Here is a 14,483-nt window from a genome sequence, read left to right as displayed (position 1 = left end):
TTAAATATTATCCTTTTGGTGATAGATATTATGGAGTTTGGTTTAAGTTATCATCCTTTTGGTGATTGTGACATTTGGAAAGTCCAACCCCACTGTCATCCTTTTGGTGTCAGCAATATTTGAAGTTATTATAACTTATTATCATCCTTTTGGTGGTAACAAGTTTCGAAGTTATGATCACACCTTCATACTTTTGGTAATGGTGGTTGTTGATTCATTATCATCCTTTTGGTGATAACAAGTCCTGTTGTTTGTAGTACCTTCATCCTTTTGGTGATGGTGATTGTCGACTTATTATCATCCTTTTGGTGATAACAAGTTTTGTTGTTCGATCCTACCTTCATCCTTTTGGTGACGGTGATCAGTAAAAGTTATCGACTTATTATCATCCTTTTGGTGGTAACAAGTTTTTTTGTTTGTTCTCACCTTCATCCTTTTGGTGATAGTGATCATTTGAGTTGTCGACTTATTGTCATCCTTTTGGTGGTAACGAGTCTTGTTTTGATCTTACCCTTATCCTTTTGGTGATGGGGATCATTTGAGTTATTTTTACTTAGTATCATCCTTTTGGTGATAACAAGTTTTGTTGTTGATCTTACCCTCATCCTTTTGGTGACGATGATCATTAATGTTGTGACTTATTATCATCCTTTTTGTGGTAACAAGTTTTTGTCTTGATTTTACCTTCATCCTTTTGGTGATGGTGATCATTTAAATTGTTGTAACTGATTATCATCCTTTTGGTGATAACAGGTTCTATTGTTTGTAGTACCTTCATCCTTTTGGTGATGGTGACTGTCGACTTATTATCATCCTTTTGGTGATAACAAGTTTTAAAGTTTTGTTCTTACCTTCATCCTTTTGGTGATGGTTATCATTTAAGGTGTCGTGACTTATTATCATCCTTTTGGTGGTAACAAGTTCTGTTATAGGTTTCACCTTCATACCTTTTGGTGATGGTGATTGTTAACTTACTATTATCCTTTTGGTGATAACAAGTTTTATTGTTGATCTTATCCTCATCCTTTTGGTGATGGTGATCATTAATGTTGTGAGTTATTATCATCCTTTTGGTGGTAACAAGTTTTTGTCTTGATTTTACCTTCACCCTTTTGGTGATGGTGATCATTTAAATTGTTGTAACTTATTATCATCCTTTTGGTGATAACAAGTTTTAAAGTTTTGTTCTTACCATTCATCCTTTTGGTGATGGTTATCATTTAAGTTGTCGTGACTTATTATCATCCTTTTGGTGATAACAAGTTTTGTTGTTGATCGTACCTTCATCCTTTTGGTGACGGTGATCATTAAAGTTATTAACTTATTATCGTCCTTTTGGTGATAACAAGTGTTGAAGTGTTGATCTTACCTTCATCCTTTTGGTGATGGTGATCAATTGAGTTGTGTGCTTATATCATCCTTTTGATGGTAACAGGCTTTGTCGTTTGATCTTAGCTTCATCCTTTTGGTGATGGTGATTGTTGACTTATTATCATCCTTTTGGTGATATCAAGTTTTGCTATTAGGTCTTACCTTCATCCTTTTGGTGATAGTGACCATTAAAGTTATTGACTTATTATCATCCTTTCAGTGATGACAAGTTGTGCTGTTGGATCTTACCTTCATCCTTTTGGTGACGGTTTTCGTTGAAGTGGATGAGTTAATTATCATCCTTTTGATGGTAGTCCTGCTATTGTCCTTTTGCATGTTGGTTATTAATCTTACCATCGTCCTTTTGGTGATGACTACCTTCGAAGCTTGGTTTATCCATCATCCTTTTGATGATGACGATCCTGGGAAATCATGGTGAATTACTATCATCCTTTTAATGGTGGCAATTTGTATTGGCATCCTTTTGGTGCCAGAAAGCCTGTTCAATTTTAGTCCCACATTTGTTCCTACATCGATCTTTGAAGGGTTTAAATGTCGACTCGAGGGTTGGTATTGATTTGGCATTCCACCCCTAATACCTAGATGTTGTTAGAATTTGTTGCATTTTCCTTCTGCATTTCTCCATTGCATTTCCAAGGGACAAAATTCGGGTCTTTTCGTATTTAATTACCTTCCACCACGAATGTATGAAGACCGTTGTGATTCTTACCTTCTAGTTCAAGTTAATTAAATATGGGCAACTGTCATACCCCGATTTTGTCCGGGAATTTTTTGTTTTACGGATATCATTACATACATCATAACCTTAAAACTTCTTGGCACTTTGAAACTTCATTAGCTTGCACTTAGGGTTATGGCTCCGCCAGGGTCCTCTAGGTAAAGGTCTCATTGTGCATTTCTTGAATGAACCCATGGATGTTTGTTTGATTGAGGTTGGATAGTCATCCCATTAATTAATTGATTCGTTTGGGCATTAATCTAAATCATGAAGGTACATTACTTTAGTTTCATATCACTATCAAGTCATGTCCATTCAATATCAAATCCAAAATTCCATACAAGTTTCAAGTATCCATTCATATTCAAGATTCAATTTCATTTCAATTCAAGATGAATTCAAAACCATTCAAATAACCATTTATAATCCATTATAATGTTCATAACATCACAAAAATACAAAATTTGATACGTTGACCAAATGTTGACTTTGGTCAACAATTGACTTTTTGGTCAACTTTGACCAAAGTCGACTTAACCCCTATTTTCTTCTAAATCCATAAATTCCCCATCCTAATTCTAATCTGATATCCAATCTTTGATCCTTGATCTTGAAGTGAGCCACTTTTACATGTTGCTCCCCAAATCCAATTTCGATGCCATGTAACTTTTGACCATCCACCATTGTCCACTACATGTATACACTACCTACAAAACAAAGCAAAACATGATAATCACCAAGTCAGAATTACAAGGAGCATGAAACAAAAGCCATAATTCACACATGCAGAACCACAAAACAAACTTACTGTAGAACCATACCAAAACAGGCTTGCACCAATCCATCAAAGCTCACCATCATCATACAGTGCCTACAATACATGCATAACCCATGAAACATAAGCCAAATGGGACCAAGTCAGAACATACACATCAAGGCCAAGCAATGAGTTAACCTACTGAAATACCTCACAAAACCATGAAGTAATGCAGTCGGCAACAATGTAATATCCACAAACATGCTACAGCAAGCCAGAATCTGAACAAAACTCGCATCGAGTAAAAATTCAAGTCTGCAATGTTAGCATATCAGTTTGTAGCAAGTAGTCCAAATCATCAACAAAGGTTGCAGCCTTTAATCCCATAATATTGCCATTGGTTCCCATCAATAGGCAATAAGGTGAGGCAACAAACGAAGCCATTATAGAAATAACCACCAAAATTTCAATTGATATTGATGCTACAAAGGTAATGGAATAAGGTATATCGAAATCCAAAATGCTCAAATCTGATGAAGCCTACATAAGAGAGAAAATATTAGTAAAATCATGGAGGATTTGAATCAAAGAAAAGCAGTGAAGCTTGAGAAGAAAGCAGTAGAAGCTCTTAATCCCAAAAGCGCAGTCAACTGTATGTGCGTCAATTGCACTGAAAGGAACGTCAAGAAGGTAGATATTTGCATCATTGTAGACTGCTCTAGCTAGTTGAATCCTTTGCTTTTGTCCTCCACTCATGTTTATCCCTCTCTGACCAATTTCTGTAAGATCTCCATGGCTAAACTCATTGATATCCTTATCTAAGGCACTTGCTTTAATTGCTTTCTCATATCTTGTTTTGTCCATTGGCTTGCCAAAGAGTATATTAGCTTGAACTGTTCCACTTTGTATCCATGAAGATTTAGAAAACATAAGCAAGACTGGCACCTACATTAACATGTTTTCCATTATAGTGAAACATGGGGAAAGTGATGATTTGAATTTGGCATGATAAAAATGTAAGTGTTCTATTTGTGACTTACTGTTCCAGAAATCTTAGGAATTACAAAAGTGACGATTTTCCAGCACCAACTGGTCCATAAACTGCTATTTTCTGTCCCCGTTTGATTTCTAAATTTACATATGTTAAAGTTGGAGACACAAATTCACGATCCAAATGAAGTTGCCATCTTGAATTTCCACAGCATTAACAGAACATTGCTTGAAGTTTCTTTCACTATCATCTTTGTTTAGTTCTTCATCAAGCAAAAAGTTATTGAGACGGTCGAAGGAAACCTTAACTTGAATATTAACGGATAGAGCCTCAGGGATCATTCTAACAGGTTCTTCCATGTTCCTCAATGTTGCAAGAACTGTGAAAATGGTTTCAGCATTCAATGGTGCACTCTTGGAAACAGCACATCTGAGGAAAACAATAGCAGATATCATAGTAGGAGACATCCAATAAAGAAATGATCCAAAAGCTTTTAATATATGTGCCTTAGACAACCATACAAACTCTTTATCATGATCCATACAAATGGTACATTGAGAAGTCCACATATAAGAAGAGGGACTAAACCAGAAATAATTAGAGTCTTGCCTCAGTTAAAATTGAGTTTTACAGCAATAAAAAATCAAAATTTCTACCACAACATTTACCTGTCTTACAGCAGTAACAATCCAAGAGAAACTCAACAAAGGGGCCACGCATCATGGAGGGATTTCACTACCGACAAAACTCGTGCTTACCACATTAATTTTGGACCACACCAAATCCGGGGGAGGATCTTACTCTAACGAACTGACGCGCTTCCCTCCTGCCAGCGGATGTAGGAGGGACCATTTTATCTCCTCTCTATATAAGAGACCATTGATCATTGCAAAAAGGGGACCCCTACTGTTACTCTGCCAAAAAGCCTTACCTGAATTCCTTAAAGTCCAAATCATGAAAACTATTCAGAGTTTCTCGCTAAAACTTTGAGGTAGTTGGATTGAACCCCTCGGTGAGCACCCACGATCTGAGCCATCATCAAACACCGAAATCAGAATAAGATCCAGGCTAAAAGGAAAAGTGAATCACAAGGTAGAATCAGCGTTACCGTGAATCGTGTAAAGAACTGCTTGAAGGATCGTTGGGATCTGGACAGACGAAAGCTTTAAATCGGTACACTTTCTCATTGTCTTCACTGTTGGATTTTGTTTGGTTGATTAAATCGTTGTCCAAATTTCAATTCGAGGTTATGTTTATTTGTTATTGAGGGATGACCGATGTTTGTTTATTTTCTGGTTTCTAATTCAATGGTAGATCTATGTAAGGATGAAGAGAGAAATTTATTTTGAGAAAAAAAGAAGATGATTTTCGAAAAAAGTGAATAATAAAGGGAATCGGACCGTGAGAAGAGAGAATTGTTGTTTCTTTTCAGTTTTTCTCATTTATGACCATTGAATATATTGTTGGACCTTCATTACCATTTATTGCTTTAGGATATATTTAAAACTTTTGTAATTCCCAAAGGCCACCGTTGGTCTGTATCGTGCAGAATTCATAAGTTTTTCGGTCTTATCACTATCACATGTTGTTGTTGGGAAAGCCAATGGTCACTTGGGGAACATGTGTGCAGGACAGTTGTACAGCTGCCTGCAGTTTTGCTAATGACCGAGCACACCAAGCTCTCATTTCCGTTTTGGGCCTAAGGATCTCTGGCTTTTCGCCCCCCCCCCCCCCCTTTTTACTGCTACAGTCCGCCCAGTTTTTGGGCTTACCTCACTCTAAGCCCATTTCTTTTATTTTTGTTGGTTTATTGCTTCATTCCTTTATTCCAATTTGTTTTTTTAAAATATATAAGTACATGTAAAATATATGTTAGGGTATTATTGCTAAAAATAATAACATTTTTATTTACTCAACTTTTATTTTAATACCTTACTTGTTAATAAAAAAAATTATTAATCATCCTTTCAATTTTTAGGACTTGTTTGAGACATCATCTTGAATGTGCTTAATTAAACTCACTTGTGCAATTCTTAAGATCATTTGAACTATAATTTAAGTTACATTTTCGTAATGACTTTTGTCTTTTAATTAATCTAATCATTATATTGAAACATTGAAAATTTTCATATTTCTTGATTCAAAGTCGAGCCCATTTTTCACACCCTTGTAAGTCGATTGCTTTTAAAGCATCGCCATCAACCTCACATAGCTTACTCTTGGGCTTTCTTACAATGACACCTATTCTATTTTAATTAATTGAGTAGATGATCGATTCACTAAATAAAATTCACTTCATTTGTAAACACAAAATTAAAACCTCGATCCAATGTCGAGTATTTTCATTCAAAATCAATTGAAATACCCAATCATAATCAAATACCATTTCATTTGGAAATGAAAAGGGAGATGGTTTTGAGTGTTCAATTCCTCTCCTCGATTATTTGAATATGAGTTCTCTTACTCGGTTAGTTAAATAGTCGTCACTTCTATCCACCTAAGCACAATCAAATCAAATCCATTTCATAATAACGATGAAAATGGGGATGGTTTTAAGCCTTTAACTCCTCCCCTCGATTGTTTGAATACGAGCTTTCTTACTCGGTCAGTTAAATAATTGTCATTTCTATCCATCTAAACACAATTAAATCAATCATTTTCACAAGAAACTATACGAAAAGAGAGATGGTCTTGAGCCTTCGATTCCTCTCCTTAAATGCTTGGATATAAGTTGTCTTACTTAGCCATTTGAGCACTTGTCGTTTATCTAAAATAAATCAACCATACATAAACTCATTTTCATAATCACTAAGATGAAAAAGAAAGTGGTCTAGAGTCTTCTATTCCCTTTCCCGATTATTAGGATACGAGTTGTCTTACTCGGCTATCCGAGTATTCGTCATCCATTCAAAACACCTTAATCATCATTAAAATCCTTTTATAATTAAGGATGAAAAAGAAAGTGGTCTAGAGTCTTTTATTCCCTTTCTCGACTTTTAGGATACGAGTTGTCTTACTCGTCAATCCGAGTATTCGTCATCCATTCAAAACACCTTAATCATCATTAAAATCCTTTTATAATTAAGGATGAAAAAGAAAGTGGTCTAGAGTCTTCTATTCCCTTTCTCGACTTTTAGGATACGAGTTGTCTTACTCGATTGTCCGAGTAATCGTCATCCAACCAAAAATATCTTAACACAACAAACCTATCTTTTCTCTCCCTCGTGCGATCGAAACCAGTCAAACAAGACATCAAACATATCAATTCAACTTGTCACCCCCTGTGTGACCAAAACCCTTTTTTCAAAAGAACACTGTTAATCATTTCTAATGCGCATAACAAACTAGTGCTAGAGCCTCCACCGAGAGTAGACAAGCCAATGTTTAGTCTTTAGAACGCCGACCTACACAGTCGTTCATCAAACAAAACACCCCAATTAATCGTAGTTGCCCAAACTACGGATGCTCTGATTTCCTTATTACACCATAAGGATACGTAGACAGGACATTGTTGTATCTTCGCGAGCACACTAATAAAAAACCTCCCTTTTCCCCTTTCTGAGGTTCCCATCCATCACTATTGTCAATTCTAATCACTCAAAGAAAATAAACAACATAAGTTAACACTCAAATCGCAAAATTGAACTAAGAGGTTTTCATTGAGTACAACAGACGTGAGGGGTGCTAATACCTTCCCCTTGCGTAATCCACTCCCGAACCCGAATATGGTTGCGACAACCATTATTCTATTTTCTTAAAGGTTTTATCGATATTTTCCTATTCCTTCATTAGAATGAATAAAGTTTGGTGGCGACTCTGTTCGAACATATATTTTCCGCGTCCATCGCGAGGGATCCCATTTTTTCGAGGTGCGACATACAGGAGTATGATGCATTACCTAAGGAAGACTTCACTGAGGAGAAAGAGACCCTGGGGATAAAAGGCTATGTGTAGGTCAGGCTATAACTTGAAAACTGTTGGAGATACAAGAGGATTCCATGAAAATAAATCAGTGGAAGGACTTGGTCCGGGATAAAGAAGAAATCTGCAGAAGGAACGTGTAGATCATAACAAAAATGAAATACCTGAACCAAACAGGGGATTGGCGACTTCACTGAGGAAATATGCACTCAACTCAACTGGGGAAGAATAAACTTCAACACAGGAGTACCAGAAGTATATTATCCATTACCAATTACTGGGTAGGAGGATAACATAATCTGACATAGAGGCATCTGTTACCGGTTAGGGTAAACATATCAAGGATGACTCGCTGAGAAAAAAGAGGTGTGTTCGTTACTGGCTACTGGGTAAGAACAACCTGCTGGGGAAAATATCAAATAGGATTTATGACTACGAGTTACTGGGCAGAAGACCAAAGAAAGAGAATATTTGTCACTGGTTAAAGTGAACATATCAAGGATAGACTCAAGGAAAGCATATCCATCATCGGTTAAGATAAACATATCAAGGATAGACTACCAGGGGAAAGTAGGAATTATATCTATGAGTTACTGGATAGAATACCGAAGAGAGAATATACATCACCGGTTAAGATGAACATATCAAGGATTAACTCTCTGGGGATTGAAATAGGGATTATAACTACCTTTTTAATGGGTAGAAAACCACAAAGAGAATATCTGTCACCGGTTAAGATGAACATATCAAGGATAGACTCAAAGGAAGAATATGTGTCATCGGTTAGGATGAACATATCAAGGATAGACTACCTGGGGAGACGCAAAACGAAACCACTGGGGAAAATAAAGAAAGTAGATTACTTTTACTGGGTATTTGGTAAGAGTAAGGTACTTGCAAAACGGAAAAAAGAATATTACCAGTTACTGGGTAATAGACTTTCGAGGGACCAAAAGTACCCATCTAGGTAAGAGCTATAAAGAAACAGTCAAATAAAGACTCGCCCCAGTGAGGATATAACTCAGGCGGAATAGTTTCATCCAGACAATCAACTGGGGAGGAAGCTGAAATAATATTCATCCACGAGGAAATAACTCATTGGGGAATGAGAAAGGTTAAATCCTTTCTACTTAAGGGGATGACACTCTATAATTGAAGGAGGATAGGCGCACCAAATCTGTATGGAGAAATGATATCACCATAGCAGAGGATCAGAAAAATAAAGGAATCAAATGCAATAACAATGCATAAATAAATATCTGATATATGAATGTATATGTATATGTATGATTGATGATTATGCTGCCAAAACAATCTTAAAGGATACAAATTCACTGATATGAATCATCGCTACAACAATCGGCTAATATTGACAAGATGGAGGAAAAATGGGGATGAATGTAAACCATCCATCTCTGAATATCTCAAACCTTGATGAGGAGGGATAAAAGAACTGCTGAGGACCCAAATTATCAACTCCGCGTGGAATTTTAGTTCCACATCATACCTAATGGGAGACAACCTTGCAGAGGACCAAAAATACAGCTCAAGAATCAGTGCTAGCAGGGATCAAGAGTGAACTCCGCTGGGGACTTGCGGGAAATAAAAATTTGTGTTGGATCTATACAAAACCGTTGAGAATGGGCGCTTACAACTCATATAGGGAGGCGATCAACCAACTCATCTAGGGAAATTAATTTTCCGTTTGGGGAGGAAAAAGTGACCAAACCAACTGCTTGGGGAAAACCAACAATGCTCCGCGCTTTGGGACTCACCTGTTCTCAGGCTGCTGTTGGTGTTCCTTACTGAAACCGATTGCTTTTAAAAGTAATTGCTTTTATTATTTTTTTAAAAATGATTTTTATTATTTCAAAATTTCAAAATTATCATCATAAAATTTCAATTCTATTTAGCTGAAAAATAAATAAGAGTAGAAACAATTGGATAAAAAGCTTAACTTTATTTAATAAGATGGTAGTTTGTAAATGACAAGACTCCATAGATCTTTACAAAGGTTGAAAAATGGTAATTTACATGGAAAAGGGCTACATTGAATACAACGATCATTAATCCTTCTACCAACTTCAATATCCACTGTGCTCTTGGCTTCGATTGAGGATGAATCAGAGTTGACTGACTTGCTCAAAACTGTTCCAAAACTGGAGATCAAACGAATACAGTTACTTGCCATAATCCCTAACTTTGCATAGATTGCCCCAAGGTGGGGTACTCAATATATCGGGATAAATTTTCTGTTTTATGTCTCTAATTTTTGCCTGGATTGCCCTTTCGGGTTTTCAATCCACCGAGACGCTCATTTTTGCCTAAGCCGCCCTTTCGGGTTTTCAACTTAGCGAGTTGTTCTTTTCTTTTTTAGGCGGAGTATTTCTTGACTGAATCGGAATTCACAGGATGCGTGAACTCTTCATCATCCATAGCTGTAAGAATCAAAGCACCTCCTGAAAAGGCTCTCTTAACAACATGTGGGCCTTCATAATTAGGAGTCCATTTTCCCCCTAGCATCTAGTTTAAAAGATAAAATCTTCTTGAGCACAAGGTCACCTTCTTTGAATACACGAGGCCTGACCTTCTTATCAAATGCCTTCTTCATTCTCTGCTGGTATAACTGACCATGACACATGACAGTCAATCTCTTCTCTCCAATCAAATTCAACTGATCATACTTGGTCTGACACCATTCAACTTTTGTCAACTTGGCTTCCATCAAGACACACAGTGATGGGATCTCAACCTCTACGGGGAGCACAACTTCCATACCATAAACAAGTGAGAAATGGGTTGCCCCTGTTGAACTGCGGATGGATATACGGTACCCATGCAAAGCAAATGGGAGTATCTTATACCAATCCTTATACGTCACAACCATTTTCTGAATGATTTTCTTGATGTTCTTATTTGCAGCTTCAACAGCCTCATTCATCTTAGGTCTGTAGGGAGAGGAATTATGGTGTGCAATCTTGAAGTCTTTGCAAAGAGCTTCCACCATATTATTATTCAAGTTTGATCCATTGTCAGTAATGATCTTACTTGGCACACCATAACGACATATAATCTGATTCTTTTTAAACCTCACAACAACTTGCTTGGTCACATTCGCATACGATGTCGCTTCAACCCACTTTGTGAAGTAGTCAATAGCCACCAGAATGAAACGATGTTCGTTCGAAGCTTTGGGCTCAATCATGCCAATCATATCAGTTCCCCACATGGAGAAGGGCCATGGAAAGGAAATAACATTTAACAGTGTCGGAGGAACATGAATCTTATCTGCGTAAGTTTGACACTTGTGGAATTTCTTCACAAACTTGCAGCAGTCAGATTCCATTGCCAGCCAATAGTAACCTGCTCTCAACATCTTTTTAGCCATAGCATGTCCATTAGAATGAGTACCAAAAGAACCTTCATGGACCTCAGTCATCAATAAGTCTGCTTCGTGTCTATCCACGCATCTAAGCAAAAACATATCGAAGTTTCTTTTGTAAAGCACATCACCATTTAGGTAAAACTTTCTAGCTAATCTCCTCAAAGTCTTTTTATCTTTCAAGCATAGAATACCGAATCTCACAGTCGGTGAATTTCTTATTGAGGAAGTAAATTGCATATTCTTTCTTTCTAAATTCATCTTGTTGACCAAGAACACAACCCATACTCTCATCGAGCACAGTCAAATACATGACAAACGGTCTTCCTTCAACAGGTGGAGACAGAATCAGAGGTTCAAGCAGATACTCTTTGATATTGTCAAAAGCTTTCTAGTAATCTTCGATCCAATCACAAGACTGATCTTTCCAAAGAAGCTTGAATATAGGCGCACATGTGGCATTCATATGCGATATGAATCTCGAGATGTAATTCAAGCGACCGAGAAAACCTCTGACTTGCTTCTCAGTTTTGGGCGCAGGCATTTCTTGTATTGCTTTGACCTTGGCAGGATCAACTTCAATACCCTTCTCATTGAAAATAAAACCCAACAACTTACCAGAACGAACACCAAAAGTATATTTATTGGGATTCAAGCGGAGTTTATACTTCCTCAAACGCTAGAATAACTTTAACAAATGCTTAACATGCTCTTCTTCATCACTCGATTTGGAAATCATATCATCAACATAAACCTCAATCTCCTTATGCATCATATCATGAAAAAGAGTGGTCATAGCTCTCTGGTATGTTGCACCAGCATTCTTTAAACCGAAAGACATCACTCTATAACAAAATGTTCCCCAGGGAGTAATGAATGTGGTTTTTTCCATATCTTCGGGTTCCATTTTGATCTGATTATAATCGTAAAATACGTCCATAAATGAGAAGACTTTGAATTTAGTTGTATTGTCTGCCAACATATCTATGTGTGGCAGAGGGAAATCATCTTTTGGACTAACTTTGTTCAAATCTCTATAATCGACACACATACAGACTTTTCCATCCTTTTTAGGAACATGCACAATATTGGCCACCCACTGCGGATACTCAACGGTAACAAGAAAACCAGCATCAATCTGCTTCTGTACTTCCTCTTTGATCTTCACTACCATATCAGGATGAGCTCTCCTCAACTTCTGCTTGACTAGAGGGCATTCTGGCTTCAGTAGAAATCTATGCTCCACAATCCCAGAATCTAACCCAGGAATGTCTTGATAGGACCAAGCAAACACATCTGAATACTCTTGAAGAAGATCAATCAACCCCTTCTTAGCCTCTGGACACAGTTGAGACCCAATCTTGACTTCCTTCACATCATCTTCGGAACCCAAGTTGACTAACTCAATCTTCTCTTCGAACGGCTGAATGGCTTTTTCCTCATGCTCAAGTAGATGAGATAATTCATCAGATACCTCTTTATCATCAGTCTCTTCCTCAGCCTCAAACACGGGGAAATCAAAGTTTGGAGATGGAGTAGGATCATTGTATTCAATGGGTTTGGGAATCAACCTGCATAATGATTTGATATTTTGATTTTAGAGAAGTGAATTGTGACCAAATATTATAAAGATGGACAATTATTATTTATTTATTTAGGTTTTTTCGTGATTACCATTTTCAGAAAGGCAAAAAATAAAACCATCGTAGATGTGGATGAAATAGAATTGCATTTTATTAACGATAATTAAAAATGCCTAACAATGTTCACTTCTCCCTTAGGCATAGGAGAAGGGTTTTTCTTAAAACATGAAAATAAATTACTTGGAGCGATGGACAATAACAGGAACGTCAACAGTAACCCAATTGTCGCAAGTCTTGCCACACGTCACAAAGTTGGTGCAGTCTTCATCTTCATCATCTTCAATCACGACAGCTAAGTGTTGTTCATTACCATGGATGAACCCTCCACTGCGGAAACTCAGTTGCACTTCTTTAGCTTTTACGTTGAACGATCCTTGTTGAAATCCTAATCCGACCATATTCTTGTTCTCGGCAACTTCTACCATTCGGCCCCACTAATTTATACTGCCTGCCTCAATAGCTTTCTGAGCATCCTTGAAAGAAGACATGGACGCCCCAGTTTTCTTCACTTCAGCAATAGATAAGGCTTGGAATGGAGTTCCAACCTCCTCCTCAGCTTCAACGTATGTAAAAGATGATAGACGGCTCACTGATAACGCCTTCTCTCCACCAACAACGACAAGCTTTCCGTTCTTCACGAATTTAAGCTTCTGGTGCAGAGTAGATGTTACAGCTCCAGCTTCATGGATCCATGGCCTTCCCAATAAACAGCTATAGGCCGGGTGGATATCCATTACTTGAAAAGTAATTTGAAAATCACTCAGACCTATCTTGACTGGAAGGTCCACTTCTCCAATGATGGTTTTGCGAGAATTATCAAACGCTTTGACAATTACGCCAGTATACCTCATTGGGGTGCCTTAGTAGGAAAGTCGGGATAGAGTTGATTTTGGGAGTACATTCAGGGAAGAACTGGTATCAACCAACACATTAGATAGCGCATCCTCCTTGCAGTTCATCGAAATATGTAGTGCAAGATTGTGATTTCTACCTTCCTCAGGAAGTTCTTCATCACATAAACTCAGATTATTGCAAGAAGTAATGTTAGCCACAATGTGGTCAAACTGATCCACAGTAATGTCGTGCTCAATGTAGGCTTGCTCCAACACTTTTTACAATGCTTCTCTGTGTGCTTCAGAATTCATCAACAGAGACAGCATTGAAATCTTTGACAGGGTTTGGAGCAGCTGCTCCACCATATTAAACTCGCTCCTCTTAATCAATCTTAATACCTCATCATCATCATTAGGCTTCAGCTTGCTGGATTCACCAGACTGACATACTGGAGCACTAATTGGATTTACCACAGGCATATCCACCTTTTTACCAACTGCATCCTCTTCTACTCCCTTTGAAAAGACGGGACCAAATACACGACCACTACGGGTTACCTTTGTGATATCAGCTATATTTACCACAGAATTTGCCATAGGCAACGGAACCTCTTGACCATTCTCCATCATGGTGGCATTATACTGATAGGGGACAGCTTTATCGAATGTATATGGGACGGGGGCCGCTAACCGTATTACCAACGGCGATACCGATCTATTGACATTGTTGTTGCTGCTATTATCAAACTGAATCACTACCCGCTTAGGGGTTTTGAACACCGGCACTATCACATTTACATCATCTACCCCTCTTGACTGACAAACTTAGATAAGCCCTTCATCCAT

General features: G+C 37.6%; 1 long non-coding RNA gene across 2 annotated transcripts; it reads right to left on the bottom strand.

Annotated features, from left to right (window-relative positions):
* Window positions 1-2,531: 2,531 nt before the first annotated feature.
* On the bottom strand, window positions 2,532-5,433 carry LOC127098005 (uncharacterized). Of its 2 annotated transcripts, none has more exons than XR_007793253.1 (6): window positions 4,967-5,433; window positions 4,527-4,885; window positions 3,908-4,287; window positions 3,078-3,812; window positions 2,919-2,981; window positions 2,532-2,817 (listed from the first exon to the last, which is right to left on the bottom strand). It is a non-coding gene; the product is annotated as an uncharacterized LOC127098005 (long non-coding RNA). The 2 variants fall into 2 exon arrangements; XR_007793254.1 differs by having other exon boundaries at window positions 2,932-2,981.
* Between the last annotated feature and the right edge of the window lie 9,050 nt (window positions 5,434-14,483).

Source organism: Lathyrus oleraceus, chromosome 6 (assembly GCF_024323335.1).
Source record: "Lathyrus oleraceus cultivar Zhongwan6 chromosome 6, CAAS_Psat_ZW6_1.0, whole genome shotgun sequence".
In the NCBI taxonomy this organism is placed as follows: Eukaryota; Viridiplantae; Streptophyta; class Magnoliopsida; order Fabales; family Fabaceae; genus Lathyrus; species Lathyrus oleraceus.
The sequence above is the reverse complement of the archived record's forward strand: the minus strand, read 5'-3'. Positions and strand labels throughout refer to the sequence as shown.